The 17,475-nt window shown below is 36.2% G+C and overlaps 1 long non-coding RNA gene across 1 annotated transcript; it reads left to right on the forward strand.

Annotated features, from left to right (window-relative positions):
- The first annotated feature begins 713 nt into the window (after positions 1 to 713).
- LOC149189837 (uncharacterized) lies at positions 714 to 10,390 on the forward strand. Its single transcript, XR_016256438.1, has 2 exons — positions 714 to 841; positions 10,173 to 10,390. It is a non-coding gene; the product is annotated as an uncharacterized LOC149189837 (long non-coding RNA).
- The last annotated feature ends 7,085 nt before the right edge of the window (positions 10,391 to 17,475 follow it).

Genomic DNA, 17,475 nt, shown 5'->3' on the forward strand with positions numbered 1-17,475 from the left:
GCGTGAAGATGGTGATTTACTTGAGAGGTAGCGTCCTTGGAACATCTGGTTACCAGCATCACGCCAATCGTCGATGAGATCTCCAAAATCCTACGTTTCTATGCTTCCCATTTCCCCGAGGAGGGGGCTATAAATCGCTGGTGCGAAAAGATGTGTGGCCTTGTCAAGGAAGCGGGGGAAATAAAGTCTCTGCCATGGTGGAACGTTATTCGTCGTTATAAAGACACCAAGGATGTCGCGAATCTGATTTCAAGTATCGAGGCACACGTGAAATCAGCTTCACTCATTAGCTTGGAGCCGCTGTTTCAGGTGAAAATGAACCTGGAATCCAGCACCCCGCAAAAAAACTCTGACCATCAGGTACTTTTCATTTTAATATATAGTTTAGCAAGGCATGTCCAGGGATGAAATTTGAGGGTAAATTAGTTGCCATGGTGTGATTTACTTGTTAAATACAGATAAAAAAAATTGTAAAACTGTTTAAGTTGATACTACTGAGAGGTGCGTTAAATTTGACTAATGTGTCTGTTTTGAAAGTGTAAAATTGTTTAAATGAACACCAGTAAGAAGTGCGTTAAATTTCTGTTTTGAAATTACTACAATTTTGTTATTTTTATACTCCCAAAAAACAAGTTATTATATGATAAATTTATGATCAAATAATTTTATTCACCTCCCAAATTTTTAACTATTGACGCACACGTGAAATCAGCTGCAGTGAATAGCTTGGAGCCGCTATTACAGGAGATGATGGACCTGGAGTCCAGCAGCTTGGAGCCGCGATTTCAGGAGATGGTGGACCTGGAGTCCAGCAGCCAGCCAGAGAAACTCCGACCATCAGGTACTTTTTATTTTAATATATAGTTTAAGAATACATGTTTTTACTATAATTACCAAGTTTGAATTCCAATACAGATTTGAATTTTATTTGACAAGATAAAAATTCTAATGAAAAATTTCTATGGTTTTTATTACATCAGCTAATTATGGTTTTTACTACATTTTGGTTATTTTTATACGTGTCAGAAAAGTAGGTTATATTGCGATCAATTTATGGGTAAAAAGTTTTTACTTTTAAATTTTGAAACAAATAAAGTTTATGATATTAAATTAAATTACTCTCCCGGTATATATGTGAGATGGTGTTTGAGAGAAGCAAGATCAGGATGTGCTTGATCCTCCTGAGCCACTTGAGGAGAGGAGAAAGGGGGGACAGAAATCAGTAGTCCCCTTGATGTCATGTATGAATGCCTTCAAGTCACCATAGATATTAAGAGAGTTAATGTTCTTTTGGATAGCAAACCAAAGCAACCCCTATAAAGCCATAGCCTTCGCCTTGGTGTTGGATCCGGAACCTCCATTGCACCATAAATGATATTCAGTACTCCAGTCAATGCACAACACCGCACCACATCCACAGTGTCCATGTTGGGCAACACCATCAAAGAATCCAGCAGGGAGCTGATAAACCAAGGGCCTCATCATGTAGCATCGATCAACAAGCTTCTCAGTATCGTAGGAGGTGGCTTTCATCCAAGTTAGAATTTTGTGTATCATCCAGGAAAAATCAAATTTTCATCTCTCAAATATGAACCTATTCTGGGCCCTCCAAATTTCCCAGATGATGAATAGAGGGAGGGTCCTATGATTCTTCTGACCATTCATCCAGTCTATCATGAACTCTTCAAAATTGCACATCCTCCTGAAAGTGAATTGAAAAGCACACCGGAATAACATATGTTGTGTTGTCTTAGAGTCTTCCATACACAAAATACATATACCTAGCCCCATATGTCCCCTTTTCCCCAGATTATCCCAAGTGAGAATCTTGTTTCTCCAAACCAGCCAGGCAAATAGGATAACCTTTGTGGGGGTCTTCCATTTCCATATTTTGCCAAACCACGATCTTTCCAACTGGGTTTCCTTTAGTGTCATCAACCACCTGTATGTATCAGCCACAACGGGTGCCCCTTTTTCCAACCTCCCAAACCAATGTAAATCGTCACCCTCGCTGTCAAAACAAGGCCTAACGTTGTTCAATTTATTGATGTATGTATTCCATTCCACAATGTAGCTACCCCCCAGATGCAAATCCTCAACATTTTTCCAAACTGGGCATCGAGTCTCTCACTTGTGTATAATTTGTGATAGGTAGAAAAATCCCCCCACGATGTATCCTAGACAAAGTCTACTCATCCAATGTATTTCCGAATGAAACCCCCATAACCGGATCTGAGCCAATCATGATTTTGTGGCCATTTCCAAAACTACACACCATCCCAAAGCGCCAGCGTTTCCAAACTTTTTGAAAAGATCACCAGATCAATGTCCTCTAGAGAGACTAATGTTTATATCTCTGTAAGTATGTTCCAGGTCACGAGCCTTCATGTACTTATGTTTGAAAATCTCTTGCGAGATCCCACTACCTCACATTGCTTGCCACATAGATTTAATGAGCAGCACCTTCCCAAATATGCATTGGTCTAGTAAGCCCCATCCCCCCGAGTCCTTTGGAATCCTCAAAGCACCCCATTTGCATAGGTGGTATTTCAAACCAAATCTATTCCCAGCCCATAGGAACTGTGCAGTGATAGAATGGAGCCGATTTTGTATGGAAACCAGAATGTGATATAAATGGGCCCAATAGACAACAAGTTGTTGTAAAACAGTGAGAGAGAGGATATATCTGCCTTCCAATGAGAGGAACTGATTTATCCAGGAGCACAATTTCTTGTTATATTTGTCAGCCAACCACATCCAATCCTCTGGTGAATAACAGTTGGGCTTGAGCCGGAAGCGAAGGTATGTGAAGCCGATCTGAATAAGAGCCTTCTGAACATCAAATAGATCAGCAATATATCCAACGTCCTACATATCCCCATTAGAATGATATAAAGTGGATTTACTTCCATTTGTAATCAACCCCAAAGCATCACCGAATCTGCCAAGTATCTAATGAAGTACAATCCACTGGGATCTGGAAATAATACCAAATGTCAAGATGTCAACAAAAAACAGATGAGTAATGCATACCTGCCCAATGATATTGACTCCCTAGAAAAATCCCAGTTCTTTTGCCTCCTTGATCTTTAAACTGAGGCCATCCAGAACCAAAATGAAGATGAGAGGTGAGAGCGAGTATCCTTGTTTGAGGCCTCTGCCAGCACGAAAAAAGGGGGAGGGAAACCCATTGATCAGAACAACAAAATGTGCAGAAGTGACACAGGCATGATCCATTCAACATTTTGAGTTTGTAACCCAATCTTATGTAACAAAAGGCGAGTATAGGACCAGTCCACGCAGTCATATGCCTTGTGGAGATCTATCTTCATGACCAAAGCTTCTTTTTTCTTTGTATGGATGGTGTGAATAACTTCCTGAGCCGAAGCGATAGCATCATGTATAAGCATGTCACTTAAAAAGTAGAATTGTTCTCCAGAAATGTGTAAAGACGATATTTTTTTATCCGACTCGCTATCAGCTTTGAAATCGTCTTGTATAAAATATTACATAGTGAGATGGGTCGAAAATCGCCAAAGTTAGTGGGATTAGATGCTTTGGGAATAAGTGCCATAAATGTAGAGTTTATAGTACCTGAGATCATACCTGAAGTCCTAGATTCCTCCACTATATCCAGAATGTGTTGTCCCATGATATCAAAGAAATGTAGGAAGAACTCCACCATCCACCTGTCTAGTCCCAGGCACTTGTCCTTGGTAAAAGATTTGAGAACATCCAAAACCTCCTCTAGGCTAGCAGGACGAAAGAGTTCCTCTTTTGAATCCGCATCAAACATCTGAAGGTATTGCTCCAATACCCACATCTAGTCTTTAAATCTCACCCCTTCTCGATGTCTGTATAAATTTTCAAAATTTAGGGCAACCACAACACGAATCTCTTCCAGAGTGTACTTAATCTCCCCATTCATACCCTTAATACGCCAAATAGAATTAGACTACTTTTTGTGGTTTGCAAATTTATGGAAATATTTGGTGTTGCAGTCTCCGTCCCGCAACCAGATTTCCCTACTCTTAAGCTTCCATGTTACTTCCTAAATGTGGAGGATCTTGTTTTCTCTACCCTTTAAAATACTGAGATATTCCCAATCTCCCTACAACGAATGTCTCTACTCCATCAATTTTCCAAATCTAGCAATCTCTTTTGTGATCTGTTCCAGGTCCATGTACATCTATTTCTTCCTATTTTGTTCCCATACTTTGGTCTTTTCTTTGATATGTCTAATTCTATCCATCATATATCCCATCACAGTATCCCCTTGCAGAAACTGTACCCCGTTCCACGTCGATCTCACAAGCGTGTGGTATTCCTCATCCTCCAACCAAATACAGTTGAACTTGAAAGAAATCCCAATTCTCTGTTCCCCTAGCCTCCGTTGTAGCATAATAGGCATGTGATCAGAGAGATAGGTCCTATGAATCCAAGATCTGAGATTCCCCAATTGTTTAGCTAGTTGTTCCTTGATGACAAATCTGTCAAGCCGCTTACCTATATACTCATCCCCCACTCTGCGATTTCTCCAAGTAGGCGACATCGAGATAGGGTAGATATCCCTCATATGATATCCAACAAAAATTCCAAACAACCTATCCACCATAGGGTCCGGCCGAGAATGGACACCCCATCTCTCCTGCTCCATTAGGGTAGCGTTAAAGTCCCCCGCCATTATAAGTCCACCAATGTTGAGAATGTTTCCGTTTTTTATGCGATCCAAAAAATCAGAGCGATTTTTATATGGGGCATACAAATTAAGAAGATGAAAATGACATATATAACCACGGATGTGACCGGACAATAGGATACCAACAAAGAGGTTGTGTGCACGAAAGAAAGCCCTCCGCGCATCCAACATAGCTAATAAGCCCCTAGAGTGGCTAGTGTTATCCACCCCAGCAAAATGCCATGCAGGGAAAATATCCGGGAAGTATGTAATAGCCCGAGCCATAGAGGATAAAGTTTCTTATATAAAAATGGTAGTAGGACAAAGAAATTGAATCATCTGGTGGAGATTCAATTTTTTGGAGTGATCCCCCAACCCCCTAATATTATAGGAGAGAATCTTCATCATGGGACACCCAGAGAGGGCAACTAAGCTCTAAGTGCCCGAGGATCAATAGAGGAAAAGAAGGAACATCATGAAGGTCAGAAGAGTCCTGAAAAAGGGGAGGTCCACCCCGGAAATGGCGGCTACCATTTTTATCAGTATTTTTGATGGTGATGTTCTTAGCAGAGGCGGGGCTAATCAGAGGAGACGAGTTTGGCATCTTTCCTTTATGAATAGTCAGATATTTGAGGTTCAAATCAGATTTTTACAAAAGAAACTCAATATCGTTGTCCACAAAATTGCGAGGAGAGGAGGCCATCTCCGGTCTATTGAGAGGGGTGGGAGAAGCCAACTCAAGGGGTGGCATGGAAGGTGAAATTGCCAGCGGAGACAATGTGGTGTGGATGGGGGGTGTCAGGGAGGCCCGAGGGGACTTCTGCAACAAGTTCAGGATAGGGTGAGGGATAGTGACAGGTTCATTGACAGTCTCCTGGGAGTGCGCATGACATGGGGATGAGACAGAGATGATAGGGTCTGAGGAGACAGGGGGCGTACACCAAATAGCGGGGGAGTCAATCTTACATCATGTAAAGCAGAAGAAGGGATAAGAGGGGAGGTACCCGAGGGGGAAATCCCCATTGATCCGGTGTCATGTCGAAGCGTATCATATGAAAACTTCATCTGGCAACCCCGTCCAGGATGTAGTGGCCTTTGTCTACACGGGCATCGATTAATAAGATGTTTAGTGCGGTGGCAGTAGAGACATCTGAAAGGGATCCCCCAATAGTCAATCCGTTGGAAGAATCTAATCGACCCCCACTCCAGATCAATATCCTCTGGGATTCCACCTGCAAAACCAACCTCAACCAGAATCCAAGCCACCCGTTTATCTTGAGCGCCCGTAATACCCTGCTCTAGGTATATGAATCATCCAATCGAGTTGCCAATCGCCATCAAGGCATTCTTAGTCCAAAATTCCACGGGGAGACCCGGAAGCTTCACCCAAGCCATGTCATTTTGTGGCGTATGCAAAAGCGGATTGAAACCAATGTACCATCGAAGAAGCTGAAGGAAACATCGACTGTGTACCCAGGGGATCTTGAGAATTTCTTCCAAGTCATCGTTATGGAGGAAACAGAAACTAAACTAGGCATTCATCAACAGACTCACCTTAGGAGAATAACCTAACATAGTTTCACCAAGTTTTGTTCACCCAGTCCTGGATATCCTCCTTAGTCGGGTCAGCAAATATCCACCTCCCCAGAAGAGTCTGCTTCTGAAGGCAAGTGACCTGATCCCACAATTCGTCATAACCAAAAATCAACAGTTTAGTCTCAGCACACGGCTTGATGGGATGAGTAACCCGCCACTTGGTCTTTGGGAGGGAAGGCGAGGTCGATAGAGAAGCGAATTGTGGAGACCCAAGATGTGGCCCGTCGTGTTTGTCTGCATGTGTTGTGGATTCCCCATGCAGCACATCGCCCACCCCCCGCAGCCGACCCTTCAACACGTCAACCACCCTCCAAACGTGAGGCACCCCACCCCGCGCATGCTCGCAAGGGGCTTCACTCAATGAACCTCTGACATATCACGTACTTTCGTGGCATATTAAACAATACCCTTAATTTGACTACATATTGGAAAATACCTCTAAACATCACATTATTTAACCTCCTACCAATACAAACCCAATACATCTTTCCAATTTAAAAACCCCTACTTTCACTAGATATTGTAGGTATCAATTTTTTCATTAACATTTTTTATACCCATTTATATTTTTTCTTTAACTTTGGACTCCATTTTTTCCCCCAATATATTGTCATTTTTTCCTCAATAAATATCCCCCAATATGAACCCACATGGTATGGTATTGCTCCCCAAGTGAAGCCCCTGTGTGCATGCTCAACATCTAACGTGGCCTGAATGAAGGCCCCCTGTGTAGCTATGTTCGAGTCCAGGCAGGCCAAAACCCCATCAAGTCGAAGGTCATCTCCCATCCTACCCACCACCACTAAAAAGCATTAAAACCCCGTCCTGTCAAATAGAGTAATGTGCACCCACCAAATCCCATCCAGGGGAAAATTGTAACAGGAATAAAAACGAGTCCGCAATGGATGGAATATCAACCCAACATCAATGATCCCGTAGGAAACGTACCAAAGATGGCGTCAGTCGCCCCTCCAAATCCTATGAACATGCAACCACCCTGGCAAAAAGGCCAAGTATCGGTACACCCACTCGCTAAGAGAATGTGCCACATTCAATGATGACACCAATATCCCTGAGAGTCCATAAATGGCATAATATCATCAAATATGGGAAGGACAAGGATCGAGGTGTGGACGAGATCCAAAAATGGAATTGTTAGAGCTCCGTCAAAATGATCGTAAATGCACCTCAAGAGAGTGAGCCTGGAACCCCCCGAAAAAATCGATGACCAGAAAATTGGAGGAGACGAATCTAGAAGTGGCCCGAAAAACCTGCAAAGCACCAAAAAAATGGATGCCACCAACAGTGTACACACCACCCCAATAGTAGAGAGAGCCCCCAGACAATCACACATGAGACTACACCCCAGCGCCGATACCACCACTCGCGCGATGGGGAACGTATCAAAACAGCGGAAGTCCACTCGAAAATAAACAACAAACACTATATCAGCCCCCCGTAATATACACAAAATGAAAACTATATGTCAGAATCAAGTGCACATCCCACATATATGACAAAACCACCCCAAACTGCACCGCCACGAGCAACATCCACAGGGCCACCCTATACTACCACGACCACCACAGCAAGGTCCACAAACACAATGCAGGTTGCAACATTTCTCGTAGGATGACCACCGATGCAAAAGAGGACCAGACTCCACTAGAGGAGTCAATTCATGTCCAGAAGGCAAGGAAGATTGTTCTGAGGGAGCATTTGTAAACGTCAATACAAGTGGAGAAAAATGCGATCAACACGAGCAAAGACACATAACCGCCCCAAAAATGCAAAACAAAGTTTAGTCAAGGGACATCCTAATCATCCAAACAATCAGAAACATCACAACGAAAATGATAAAAACAATTTGCAAAATGAACCAAAATTCTCCCAAAAACATCACCCCATAACAGTCCAATAAATTCGTCGTGTGTTTAGGGTGAAGCAATCACCAATACCTATACCACGGCCATGCATCTCTCTATGCTCCGCTCTCCCGAGCCACCATCGAGTTTCAATGGTTTCTTTAGCTTGTCACGACAAAAAAAAAACGTTCAAATTAACACTGCAGTGTAGATGTAGCACCTTCCAAATTAATATCCACTTTTGAATTATTTCAAATTGGAATTACACACACATGAAATCAACTTCAGTGATTAGCTTGGAGCCGTTATTTTAGGAGAAATGGTCGTGGAGTCCAGCACCCAACAAAAGAAAAGAAACTCCGACCATCACGTATTTTTCATTTTAATATATAGTTCAGCGATACACATCTTTATTACAATTTGGGTTTTTTTAATATCTGCACGAAAAGAAAATCGGGTTATATTGTCATCCCCTTACGGCAAAAGTTCTCTCTCGAAACAATCCATAAAATTTATTAAAAATTATAATATTAAATTAAATATTTTGAAAATTAAAAATTAATTTTTAAATTTTTTTTAATTATTATATAAAAATTAATAAATCTTATGAAAATTTATATATAATTATCGAACAAAAAAATTATTTATAAAAATATATTATTAACTAGTTTCTCAACCATTAATTAAAACAGTTACCATTAAAGAATGATATGGTACTTTCTCTCTAAATCAATTGATTTTTTATCATTTATTTATGTGATTTTTTCGAAAATAGTAACAGTCCCATGCCGGGATAGAATTTTACTGGCAATTTGTTCGTCATGGGTGATTTGCTCGTCAAATACAGTGCAAAATTTTACAAAGCCTTTAAGATCTGTACTTGATATTAAAAAACCATCAAAAAAAAAGTGAAAAAAGTCAGTTTTGACAAGCGACTCTGTTTTGACAAGTGATTTAGATGTTAAATCATTCAAATTTTGAAGTTGTCTCCATACACTTTTCATGATTATGATTTGAAATAAATATTAACAAAATAACATAATTATGATTTGAAAATAAATATTAGCAAAATAACATAATCGTGAGAATAGTATATTACCAATTGAGTTTCCTATTGAAACTTTGACATCGTTTACTCTACTATATTCCACGTTATTAAGAGATGGGACAAATATTTTTTATTTTAATTTTTGACCATAATTAAATATATTATTTTTTATTTACATATAATTATGAAAAATTGTGAAATATTTTTGAAATTTATATGTAATTTTATTTGTAAAATTTTAAATCTATATATTAGTTTCTTTATTTATAAAAAAATTATTTATATTAATTTAAAATTATATATATAATTTAATCTAAATTTATATATAAAATTATAAATTATAAATTACCTATATTTTAAAATATTTTTATTTTATAAAATTTTATATTAATCTAAAATTATATATAAAATATGAAATTATTAATTACCCTTTGCTTTAAAAAAATATAAAACAATAATACCATACAATATATTATACTGGTTTACAAATAATTTTGTTCATGAAAAAAAGTCTCCATCACCCAACAAAGAAAACCCCTCATATTATACTTGTTTACAAAGGGTTTAAAACCCCTCATATTATACTTGTTTACAAATGGTTTTGTTCATCAAAAGATTTCTCCAACCCCTCAACCATCAGATGCTTTTCATTTTAATATATAGTGTAATCAAAGCATGTCTTTATTACGATTTGGTTATTTATAATGGTTTTGTCCATCAAAAAAATTCCTCCAACTTATTTTCAAGGCAAGTATTGCAAATATTTTTCTTTATTAAAGAGAAATATTTTGATGAACAAAGGCATTATAAAAAACCATATCTTAATTAAAACATGCATTGCTAAACTATATCTTAAACTATATTTTATGATATATTCTATTGGTTATGTAATGTAGTGTGAGTGTCCTAGGCGAGGCCATCTTCATTATATGTGCTAAGCCGATTTAACATGTCGATTGATATTTTGCCCTTTTTATATATGCAGCACAAGTGGTGGAAACCTTCATAGAAGTGGATGCCTCCAACAATGAAGGATTAAGAGCGCCACAAGAAGTGTAAGCTTCTACCGATGAAGGACTCGTGATGAAGTGGAAGCCTCTTCATATCAGTAATTAATATACTATGTTCTCAGTGTCTTACTTAATATATTGTGAGTGTTTTAGGTGAGGTTGTCTAGAAAATGGTAGGTGGGAAACAGATTTATGATGTTGTTCTGTATTGTGTGTATGTGTGTATGTATGTATGTATGTTAAGATGTTGTTTTGTATTGTGTGTGTGTGTGTATGTATGTATGGGGAAGATGAGAAAACCTTCACTTAAGAATTGCAACTTTGTAGTGAAGAAGAGGAAAGAATACCAAAATTGAATAAGTATGGAGTTAGTTAGTTTGTTAGAATGTAGTTCGAAGAAACAAAAAAAATATTGTGTATTGTCTTGAATATTGTTTTTAACTGAGTGTCTCAAATTATTGTTTAAAAAAAAATCTCCATAAAAATAATATATAACAAAAGCATTATTGTGTCTCACAAGACAAGAGACAATATATCTTTAATTCTAACTATTGTATATCTAAGGACAATAAAAAATTATATTTAAATACAATACAATATCACTTTCGTCTCTTTAGAGACAATATAAAAAATGAATGCAGAAAAATATCCCACCATTGAAATAAATCAATAAATAAAAATATTTAATTAAAAAAACTACAATATCTTTAATTAATTCATGTTAGGGCACAATGGAATCGAACCACCAACCTCCTATTTATAATGCAGATGCTCTTCCATTGAGCTAGCACCTTTTAAAGAATTATAATTATCAATGTCAAGGGGCTCAACAAGTAACCTGCAGAGAGTGCCTAGTCCTATCCACACTTCACCACACTGGAAATCATTTGGTAACTAGTCCTTATCAATCATCATCATGATTTTGTTCTACCATCCTATCGGCTTTAGTCTTTAGCATCAAATTTTGTTCTATATTGCATCATAGTATCAAATGTCGTTTTTGAAACATTGTACATGGTACTCTTCTTTGATGACCACTTTTATCTTTTCTCTTACTTCATTCTCAAATCTGGACATGTTCCCCCATTGCTACTTCAAAATTTTCCCCACTACTCTTAGATAAATCCTTGATAGTCAGTTATGCACAAAATTTCTCAACCCACACAATTATTCATAAAATAAATGCTTTGCTAATATTACTAACAAAACACATATTTTCATTACAATATATAAAACAATTCTACATGGTAGATGGAATATCTACCTACAACAATGGATAATAAATAGTGTCTATTGTTATGTATGTGTAGTAACAAGTTTAATCTATTACCAAATATCATTAATACTATAAAGTGAACTAGACCTAAGGATTAAAATTGGAAAAAGCTTGAGTTGGAGCTACACAATTATAATATTTCATTGAAAGTTCCCATAATTGAATGCCCACTACCATATTGAGCTCTATACCCGAATAAATCTAAGATTTAGAACCAAACAAAGTATGAGATGGAATTGCATCGATCCATTATGTAATTGAAAGTTCCAATAATTTAATGCCCACTACCATACCGAGCTTGGTTCTTATTTATTTTATCTTGTGATTCTAGATTCTTATCCTTGACTATTTGTCAACTACCTATCCTTGTTGTTACACTTACCATCTTGAGCTTAAATTTCATAACCATTGTTCATTTGCAATGCACCTCCATTTAGCCACAACAATTCAACATGCCCGTTCTAAGAAATGGATCCAAGTTCCCTATCTTACTATTATCGTGGACAAAAATAAAATAAAACCAAAGATCATTGAATATAGTATGCTAGAGCAAGATTCTTGAACTCAGTCTTGAAATGCATCAATAACCATGTAATTTAGTACTACATCAAACAATCATTCTTGGGAAAACCCTCAACAACGTGCTTGTGAAGCCACTCTAAACAATATCATAACAAATCTAGCATAGTCCTAACAAAACATAAAGGCATATTCCTACCCCAGAGACAAAACCAGAAGACTATGGAATTAGGATCCATGCATGAGCCTTTGTCCTTGTGCAAAAATCTTACTTTTATAAAATGTATCAATGAAATAATGCATGCTTCATTATATATTCGACCAAAGCAAGCAGTAAATCATAAAATTAAATGACTGCAATTATAGTGGGGCATCATCAAAATGGGAAAAATGTCATCCAAAAGAATAAATAAGCACCATAATGAGCAAACAATGTAGAGCAATAATATTGCACTCTTGGCAATGCAATTGGATATACTAAACATAAGAAAAAAATTACCCACTTTTGAAATAATCTCAGTGTGCTCAAATCAGTACACTATATCATGACCACATATTCAACATTACATTTGGGCATGCAAAAACAACCCAAAAAACATAACCCATTGAAAAAATAATATACATGCCAAATTATGCATTTTCCATTATTGTTTTTTTACAGATAATGACAGGCCATCTACTTGTTGTTCAAATGTGCATGTGGCTAGGTGGGGATGTGGGTTAAGCCCAACTCATTTAAAACAAAACAAAAAACTTACAAATGCAGTGAGATCCTTAGGGTTCTTTGTTGTCTCCCTTTGTTCCTGACTTTTGTTATTCCCCTTATTGCTTTCTTGTCATACATACGTGAAGAATGAGTGCATTTAGAGAGCATGAGAAGTATAAAATTTGATAAAGACATTATTCTAGATCATAGAAATGTAGGGAAGACACCCACAAAACAACAAATGACTTGTACAAATTTTGGACCTAGTATGGCGTTATCTCTTTAACAAAAATAACTTATAAACTGAATCAAATTTACAGAAAACAATGACGCATGTCCATTGTTATCAATTAGCCTCCACCACTGAAGCATAATATATTCAATGACTTGATTTATAAGAATATTTTCATATTGAATTAAAGCTTGCCATCAGACATTCTTCTCAAACATTGCAATTTTATGAATTCTACCAAATGCTAAGAATATTTGTTGTTTCAAGGGAGAGACAAAATACGTTTTTTGAACATAACATCAAAACTTGAAAGAGACTCGTACAAAAAAAAAAGAACTTGTAGTTTTTCAACATATCATATGCAAAGCATCAACAATCATAACATATTGCATGTTCTCAATAGATGCAAGAAGAACATTACTCTCTTTCTCTCTTATTTGTTCAACAGGCCCAATGCCAAACTATAATGAACTAAACAATTTAAAATAAAATTGATATGACAATGTTATTTACATAAAACACTTTCATAGCATACTTCTTTTACCTTCTGAATTCCATCTATAGTGGAAGGGGAAACACAAAAAATTGTATTTATATAATCTCCATAGAAATAAAACATTACAAATTTGAACCAGTTGAGAAATGCAAATAGTACAAAAAGATGAAAAAATTATTATTAGAAACATCTACATTATACAAATAATTCCATACAAAAAATATGAATTATAGGATAAGTTTAAAATCATTCACTCCCATTGCCTTCATGACATTTTCTTTTGAGACTAGACACAAGGAAAATATGAAGGGTCACAATTGAAGTAGCTTTAATATTTTCTTCTTGTCTCCATTCATAAAATGAAATATATGAGGGTCATTCATTGACATGTTTTAGCTTGTAATCAATATGTCATTATTAGATTATCTTATGACCTAAAATGCCTTTGAAGAAGTAAAGTATTAAGTTATCTATCACATTACCAAAATGGAATAGTAGCTATTAAATTTATGAGCTTCCATAATAACATGAATGATTTCATTAAGGATCTGTACTTGCTTCGATGACTCTAGAAATTGACATTCATTTTAGTGTGAGTAGAAAACGAAATTCGCAAGCGACATGGTCCAACATGTTTTGCTAGAAAATGCTTGTAAATTTAAAAGAAAGAATAGTTTTACCATTTAATTATGTTTATGGTAAAACAAAAAATTACGGACTCTTGTCACCATAATTTAGCAGTACTTGCAGAACATAGTGTTAACCTTTGGTACAATGGGACCTCATAGAATTTAGAATCCATGCCTTAAGGTCCCCACATGCATTTACCTTGGAATGATTCTTCCATCAAAAGCAGATCTTGCAGAGGAGGTTGTATCTACATCATTGAACTGCACCAAAGCATATTTGTGTTGAAATTAGTATAAATATTAAGTTTCCATAAGAACTCATTAATTCTCAAATGCAATATATGAAGGTAAATTGAGATTAAAAAAACTTGAAAACCAAAATTGTTTTCAAGAGTGGCAATTTTACGTACAAAATCAAAAGTTGAGAATACCTATATGAAAGGGAAAGGATGAGATTTTTTAACTGTGAAATGCTTCCAAGTTACAGTTCATAGTTTTCTACTTGTTTAAACTAGAATTTAAATAAATACTAACATGGAAATTTGTATGGAAAAACATTATAAAATAAGTTTCATTCTTCATGCCAACAATAAAGATGACATATTGCATCAAGCACAGTGTGATAATGACAAAAATAGTTGAAATTATTATGAATATTAAGTTTGCATAAGAACTCATTAATTCTCAAAAGTAATATATGAAGATAAGTTGAGATAAAAAAACTTGAAAACCAACACTTTTTTCAAGAGTGGCAATTTTATACATGTACAAAACCAAAGGTTGAGAATACCTATATGAAAGGGCAAGGATGAGATTTTGTAATTGTGCAATGCTTCCAAGTTAAAATTCATAGTTTTCTACTTGTTTAAACTAGAATTTAAATAAATACCAGCATTGACATTTGTATGGAAAAAGAATATAAAATTAACTTTCATTCTTCATGCCAACAATAAATATAATATGTCGCATTCTTCTTCCCAACAATAAATATAACATATTGCACCAAGTACATTGTGATAATGAAAAAAATGATGATATTTTAAACAAGGAACAACCAATTTCAATTATATAGAACCTCATGCCAAACGAATTCTCTTTTTTCGTTACTACAACCTATTTACAAATAAAATTTAGAAAAAATAGTGAGAATAATGGGCTCGTCTCATTGTAGTAAGCACAAACTCAACCAAATAGTTTTAAAAACCTTCATATGCATGTTGCATGGAACCTAAAAAGGGTTTTAAGGATGAGGAGGAAAGAGATAAGTGAGATAAAAAAAAAAAAAAAATCACAAGTGTGTGGCAGTAGGTTTAGGAGTAAGAGTAGGGTCAACAGTCAATGTAAAGAAAAGGGGAAGAAGCAAATACACATGCAATTTATCCCAATGCAATAGATTTCCGTCAAATTTGTGTCTATGACATGGCCCTGTTGACCCATGTACAGTTACGTCAAACATATGAAAATACATAAAGTATAACCCATTGTTTCTAACTAAAATTAATAACAATATCCACGTCAAAAATATTTCAATATAATCGTTTTGCAAGGATAAGACCATATTATTAACCAAGATAAGGAAAAATGGCATTTGATTCTTGATAGTACTTCTCCTACAGTGGATTAACTAAAATGTATTTTTCTCTACAAACTTACCCAATGTAAAACATCTCTACTGACATCACCAACTTCTACACCCTCAGTTGTCACCAACATTACATTTCTTGCTTCATCCCCAAAATTCTTGATGTTGATGATATCATGCCTATTGGAGTCTGTTTTAGCAATGAAGCATAACATGAAACCATTGCAAAAGCTTGATTAAGATTCACCTAATAAAAACAACAATAACAAGCTCAACTTACCTAGGATTACTTCCCTCGGGTACTGTTTCCTTGGGATGGTATATCATCTCCCCTGTACTATAATACTTGGGCAGGTATTGTATCTCCCTGGGCTGGCTCTGTATCTCTATGGTATTCTAATGCTTAGGCCAATAGATTTAAACACTTATTAAACAACATTGATTCAACGTCGGTTAAATGCCTTAATTAAAAATATTATTAAATTAATCCTTGTGTGTCATACAATGGATTTTATGAAGAAATCTTATTATTTCAAAGACATTGTTCATTCCTTCATTTCAACGAAATGTTTAACAATTACCGACACTTTCCTTGCAATATGATCAAACTTGTTCTGAGAGTCGTGAACATCAATTAACTAAGCATGAATACATCGGTCTCATAACCATACACCAAGAGTTGTAGTCCATCCATCTATCATACATTGTCAATCCTTTGAACAAGCTGAACTAATATATACATAAGCTATTTCTTTCGAATAAGAGAGCGTAAAAACTTAATTTCTCATATCAATCATGAACATAACATTGAACAACACGTTCTAGTTATTCATTAACATTCATAAACATACCATAACTCATACCAGACGTATGTAAAGCATTGAACAACAAGGTTCATGATTCGAATATATAAATGTAATATATTTATCTATATGTATCAAACTAATTGGAAACTCAAGGAGGGACTTACACTCTCTACCTAACCATAGGCCAACAACACCACAACTTTCTTAAAGTTGACCACCCCTTAGTGATATCTCACGTCTAAAGAGTTATTTCCTAGGGAATTGACACCAAATGCTTAGTTGAAGAATTATAATATGGAGTCCACTATGTGAGTGGTTATCAACTTCCCTCTCACAACAAGCGCCAAGGTTGTCAGTTGTAACTACAGTAAGCACTAAGGTGGTTTATTAGTTGTTGCTAGAAGTAAGCACCAAAATGATCCACTCTTTCCTCTGAGTTCATTCATGGGAATTCACTAAAGGATTATATGGGACATTGTTCAGTCTCAGAAGTTGGAATCCACTATCCAGGTGGTTTATCAGTTGTCTTTTCATAGCAAGCACCACAAGGGTATGAAGTTCGTTTTCCAAGTTGTATATTAGCTACTTAGGAAGCACCACATTAACCCAAAATTCCTTGTCTAAGTGGTTTATTAGCTGTATAGCAAGCACCACAGTGATCCAATCATCCACTAAGCCTCCCAATTACCACACAAGCTTAGAAAACATAGTCTAGTGGCCTCACATATTTCGTAGGAATTTCACCCAAATTCATAGGGATTTAACACTTACATGTGGATTTACAAAACATATCATACATCACTCTTTCTTCTACTACCAAATCCCAACCATGTCAGCACACTCTAGTGATCAACAACATGACTAGAATTTTCTGACAATGGTAACACCAAACTATCCCATGCTCAAGAGAGAACCCATTCTCTTTAGTTACGTGTGCTTATCTTTCTTCCTAGCCTCTTGCCATGTGTCTAAGAGGAAGCAAGACTGTCTCCTCCATCCACTAAGGGAATGGGAACCATCCTAGTCTGGCTT

This window comes from Pinus tabuliformis, chromosome 3_1 (assembly GCF_031772625.1).
Source record: "Pinus tabuliformis cultivar Carrire ecotype Pingquan chromosome 3_1, CPIR1, whole genome shotgun sequence".
In the NCBI taxonomy this organism is placed as follows: Eukaryota; Viridiplantae; Streptophyta; class Pinopsida; order Pinales; family Pinaceae; genus Pinus; species Pinus tabuliformis.